We start from the raw sequence: 6,246 nt of genomic DNA, 5'->3' as shown, positions 1-6,246 counted from the left end.
ATTAGATATCACAGTTCCCGACTTGTAATGGTGAAAAACACTGCATCTCACTAAGTGACATTGTTTAATGCGGTTTTACGACGGTTCATATCTTAACCTAACCTAACATTCGCACTTGTATTAAAAAACGCTCTATTACACTGTTTCGTTCACAATTAGGATATTTGCATAACCTCACAGTTTCTCACCAACCTATTACAGTACAGAACGCTGTATCTCGCTAAATGACATCGTTCTTTAAGGTTTCACGATACTTGCATGCGCTTTACCGAGAATGTCACAACATAGCAGTTTTGCACTTGTAACGGTACAACACGCAGTATTTGGCTTGTTCATGCCGTTTTGTGTGCTTTCACAACATTTTACCTATCGCAGTTTCGTACTCGCAATAAAACAACACTATCTCGTTAGATGACGTCGTTTTTGGTGGTTTCACGACGCTACCTAGCTTAAACTAACATAACTCAACCTAACATAACCTTCGCACTTCTATCGTTAGAAAACGTTTTACTCGCTACTTTACATTGCTTTCTACAACATTACGACGGTTTCAAGCGCTTTCACATTAGATATCGCAGTTCCCAACTTGTAAAGGTGAAAAACACTGCATCTCACTAAGTGACATTGTTTAATGCGGTTTTAGCGCGGTTCATATCTTAACCTAACCTAACCTAACCTAACCTAACCTAACCTAACCTAACGACGTTTGCAAGCGCTTTCAAATTAGATATCGCAGTTCCCGACTTGTAATGGTGAAAAACACTGCATCTCACTAAGTGACATTGTTTAATGCGGTTTTACGACGGTTCATATCTTAACCTAACCTAACATTCGCACTTGTATTAAAAAACACTCTATTACACTGTTTCGTTCACAATTAGGATATTTGCATAACCTCACAGTTTTTCACCAACTTATTGCAGTACAGAACGCTGTATCTCGCTAAATGACATCGTTCTTTAAGGTTTCACGATGCTTGCATGCGCTTTAACGAGAATATCACAACATAGCAAACTCGCACTTGTAACGGTACAACACGCAGTATTTGGCTTGTTCATGCCGTTTTGTGTGCTTTCACAACATTTCACCTATCGCAGTTTCGTACTCGCAATAAAACAACACTATCTCGTTAGATGACGTTGTTTTTGGTAGTTTCACGACGCTACCTAGCTTAAACTAACATAACTCAACCTAACATGACCTTCGCACTTCTATCGTTAGAAAACGTTTTACTCGCTACTTTACATTGCTTTCTACAACATTACGACGGTTTAAAGCGCTTTCACATTAGGTATCGCAGTTCCCGACTTGTAATTGTGAAAAACACTGCATCTCACTAAGTGACATTGTTTAATGCGGTTTTACGACGGTTCATATCTTAACCTAACCTAACATTCGTACTTGTATTGAAAAACGCTCTATTACACTGTTTCGTTCACAATTACGATATTTGCATAACCTCACAGTTTTTCACCAACTTATTGCAGTACAGAACGCTGTATCTCGCTAAATGACATTGTTCTTTAAGGTTTCACGATGCTTGCATGCGCTTTAATGAGAATATCACAATATAGCAGTTTCGCACTTGTAACGGTAGAACACGCAGTATTTGGCTTGTTCATGCCGTTTTGTGTGCATTCACAACATTTCACCTATCGCAGTTTAATACTCGCAATAAAACAACACTATCTCGTTAGATGACGTCGTTTTTGGTAGTTTCACGACGCTACCTAGCTTAAAGTAACCTAACCTAACCTAACCTTCGCACTTCTATCGTTAGAAAACGTTTTACTCGCAACTTTACAATGTTTTCTACAAGATTACGACGGTTTCATGCGCTTTCACATTAGATATCGCAGTTCCCAACTTGTAAAGGTGAAAAACACTGCATCTCACTAAGTGACATTGTTTAATGCGGTTTTACGACGGTTCATACCTTAACCTAACGTAACCTAACCTAACCTAACCTAACCTTACCTAACCTAACCTAACCTAACCTAACCCAACCCAACCCAACCTAACCTAACCTAACCTAACCTAAACTAACCTAACCTAACCCAACCTAACCTAACCTAACCTAACCTAACCCAACCTAACCCAACCCAACCCAACCCAACCTAACCTAACCTAAGCTAACCTAACCTAACCTAACCAAACCTAACCTAACCTAACTTAACCTAACCTAACGTAACCTAACCTAACCTAACCTATTCTAACGTAACCTAACCTTACCTGACCTAACCTAACCTAACGAAACCTAACCTAACCTAACATAACCTAACGTAACCTAACGTAACCTAACCTAACCTAACCTAACCTAACCTAACCCAACCTAACCCAACCCAACCCAACCCAACAACACCCAACCCAACCTAACCTAACGTAACCTAACCTTACCTAACCTAACCAAATTATCCTTACCTAACCTAACGTAACCTAACCTAACCTAACCTAACGTAACCTAACCTAACCTAACGTAACCTAACCTAACCTAACCTAACCCAACCTAACCTAACCTAACCTAACCTAACCCAACTCAACCCAACCTAACCTATTCTAACCTAACCTAACCTAACCTAACCAAACCTAACCTAACCTAACCTAACCTAACCTAACCTAACGACGGTTGCAAGCGCTTTCACATTAGATATCGCAGTTCCCCACTTTTAATGGTGAAAAACACTGCATCTCACTAATTGACATTGTTTAATGCGGTTTTACGACGGTTCATATCTTAACCTAACCTAACATTCGCACTTGTATTAAAAAACGCTCTATTACACTGTTTCGTTCACAATTAGGATATTTGCATAACCTCATAGTTTCTCACCAACCTATTACAGTACAGAACGCTGTATCTCGCTAAATGACATCGTTCTTTAAGGTTTCACGATACTTGCATGCGCTTTACCGAGAATGTCACAACATAGCAGTTTCGCACTTGTAACGGTACAACACGCAGTATTTGGCTTGTTCATACCGTTTTGTGTGCTTTCACAACATTTTACCTATCGCAGTTTCGTACTCGCAATAAAACAACACTATCTCGTTAGATGACGTCGTTTTTGGTGGTTTCACGACGCTACCTAGCTTAAACTAACATAACTCAACCTAACATAACCTTCGCACTTCTATCGTTAGAAAACGTTTTACTCGCTACTTTACATTGCTTTCTAACACATTACGACGGTTTCAAGCGCTTTCACATTAGATATCGCAGTTCCCAACTTGTAAAGGTGAAAAACACTGCATCTCACTAAGTGACATTGTTTAATGCGGTTTTAGCGCGGTTCATATCTTAACCTAACCTAACCTAACCTAACCTAACCCAACCTAACCTAACATAACCTAACCTAACCTAACCAAACCTAACTTAACGTAACCTAACCTAACCTAACCTAACCTAACGACGTTTGCAAGCGCTTTCAAATTAGATATCGCATTTCCCGACTTGTAATGGTGAAAAACACTGCATCTCACTAAGTGACATTGTTTAATGCGGTTTTACGACGGTTCATATCTTAACCTAACCTAACATTCGCACTTGTATTAAAAAACGCTCTATTACACTGTTTCGTTCACAATTAGGATATTTGCATAACCTCACAGTTTTTCACCAACTTATTGCAGTACAGAACGCTGTATCTCGCTAAATGACATCGTTCTTTAAGGTTTCACGATGCTTGCATGCGCTTTAACGAGAATATCACAACATAGCAAACTCGCACTTGTAACGGTACAACACGCAGTATTTGGTTTGGTCATGCCGTTTTGTGTGCTTTCACAACATTTCACCTATCGCAGTTTCGTACTCGCAATAAAACAACACTATCTCGTTAGATGACGTTGTTTATGGTAGTTTCACGACGCTACCTAGCTTAAACTAACATAACTCAACCTAACATGACCTTCGCACTTCTATCGTTAGAAAACGTTTTACTCGCTACTTTACATTGCTTTCTACAACATTACGACCGTTTCAAGCGCTTTCACATTAGATATCACAGTTCCCAACTTGTAAAGGTGAAAAACACTGCATCTCGCTAAGTGACATTTTTTAATGCGGTTTTACGACGGTTCATACCTTAACCTAACGTAACCTAACCTAACCTAACCTAACCTTACCTAACCTAACCTAACCTAACCCAACCCAACCCAACCTAACCTAACCTAACCTAACCTAAACTAACCTAACCCAACCTAACCTAACCTAACCTAACCTAACCCAACCTAACCCAACCCAACCCAACCTAACCTAACCTAAGCTAACCTAACCTAACCTAACCAAACCTAACCTAACCTAACTTAACCTAACCTAACGTAACCTAACCTAACCTATTCTAACGTAACCTAACCTTACCTGACCTAACCTAACCTAACGTAACCTAACCTAACCTAACATAACCTAACGTAACCTAACCTAACCTAACCTAACGTAACCTAACCCAACCTAACCCAACCTAACCCAACCCAACCCAACCCAACAACACCCAGGCCAACCTAACCTAACCTAACCTAACCTTACCTAACCTAACCAAATTATCCTTACCTAACCTAACCTAACCTAACGTAACCTAACCTAACCTAACCAAACCCAACCTAACCTAACCTAACCTAACCTTACCCAACCCAACCTAACCTAATCTAACCTAACCTAACCTAACCTAACCAAACCTAACCTAACCTAACCTAACCTAACCTAACAACGGTTGCAAGCGCTTTCACATTAGATATCGCAGTTCCCCACTTTTAATGGTGAAAAACACTGCATCTCAGTAATTGACATTGTTTAATGCGGTTTTACGACGGTTCATATTTTAACCTAACCTAACATTCGCACTTGTATCTAAAAACGCTCTATTACACTGTTTTGTTCACAGTTACGATATTTGCATATCCTCACAGTTTTTCACCAACTTATTGCAGTACAGAACGCTGTATCTCGCTAAATGACATTGGTCTTTAAGGTTTCACGATGCTTGCATGCGCTTTAACGAGAATATCACAATATAGCAGTTTCGCACTTGTAACGGTAGAACACGCAGTATTTGGCTTGTTCATGCCGTTTTGTGTGCTTTCACAACATTTCACCTATCGCAGTTTAATACTCGCTATAAAACAACACTATCTCGTTAGATGACGTCGTTTTTGGTAGTTTCACGACGCTACCTAGCTTAAACTAACTTAACCTAACCTAACCTTCGCACTTCTATCGTTAGAAAACGTTTTACTCGCCACTTTACAATGTTTTCTACAAGATTACGACGGTTTCATGCGCTTTCACATTAGATATCGTAGTTCCCGACTTGTAATGTTGAAAAACACTACATCTCACTAAGTGACATTGTTTAATGCGGTTTTACGACGGTTGATATGTCAACCTAACCTAACATTCGCACTTGTATCTAAAGACGCTCAATTACACTGTTTCGTTCACAATTACGATATTTGCTTGACCTCACAGTTTCTCACAACTTATTACAGTCCAGAACGCTGTATCTCGCTAAATGACATCGTTCTTTAAGGTTTCACGATACTTGCATGCGCTTTACCGAGAATGTCACAACATAGCAGTTTCGCACTTGTAACGGTACAACACGCAGTATTTGGCTTGTTCATGCCGTTTTGTGTGCTTTCACAACATTTTACCTACCGCAGTTTCGTACTCGCAATAAAACAACACTATCTCGTTAGATGACGTCGTTTTTGGTGGTTTCACGACGCTACCTAGCTTAAACTAACATAACTCAACCTAACATAACCTTCGCACTTCTATCGTTAGAAAACGTTTTACTCGCTACTTTACATTGCTTTCTACAACATTACGACGGTTTAAAGCGCTTTCACATTAGATATCGCCGTTCCAAACTTGTAAAGGTGAAAAACACTGCATCTCACTAAGTGACATTGTTTATTGCGGTTTTACGACGGTTCATACCTTAACCTAACGTAACCTAACCTAACCTAACCCAACCTAACCTAACATAACCTAACCTAACCTAACCAAACCTAACCTAACGTAACCTAACCTAACCTAACCTAACCTAACCTAACCTAACGACGTTTGCAAGCGCTTTCACATTAGATATCGCAGTTCCCGACTTGTAATGGTGAAAAACACTGCATCTCACTAAGTGACATTTTTAATGCGGTTTTACGACGGTTCATATCTTAACCTAACCTAACATTCGTACTTGTATTGAAAAACGCTCTATTACACTGTTTCGTTCACAATTACGATATTTG

The sequence above is a fragment of the Rhipicephalus microplus genome, unplaced genomic scaffold (genome assembly GCF_043290135.1).
Source record: "Rhipicephalus microplus isolate Deutch F79 unplaced genomic scaffold, USDA_Rmic scaffold_259, whole genome shotgun sequence".
Taxonomy (NCBI): Eukaryota; Metazoa; Arthropoda; class Arachnida; order Ixodida; family Ixodidae; genus Rhipicephalus; species Rhipicephalus microplus.
The sequence above is the reverse complement of the archived record's forward strand: the minus strand, read 5'-3'. Positions refer to the sequence as shown.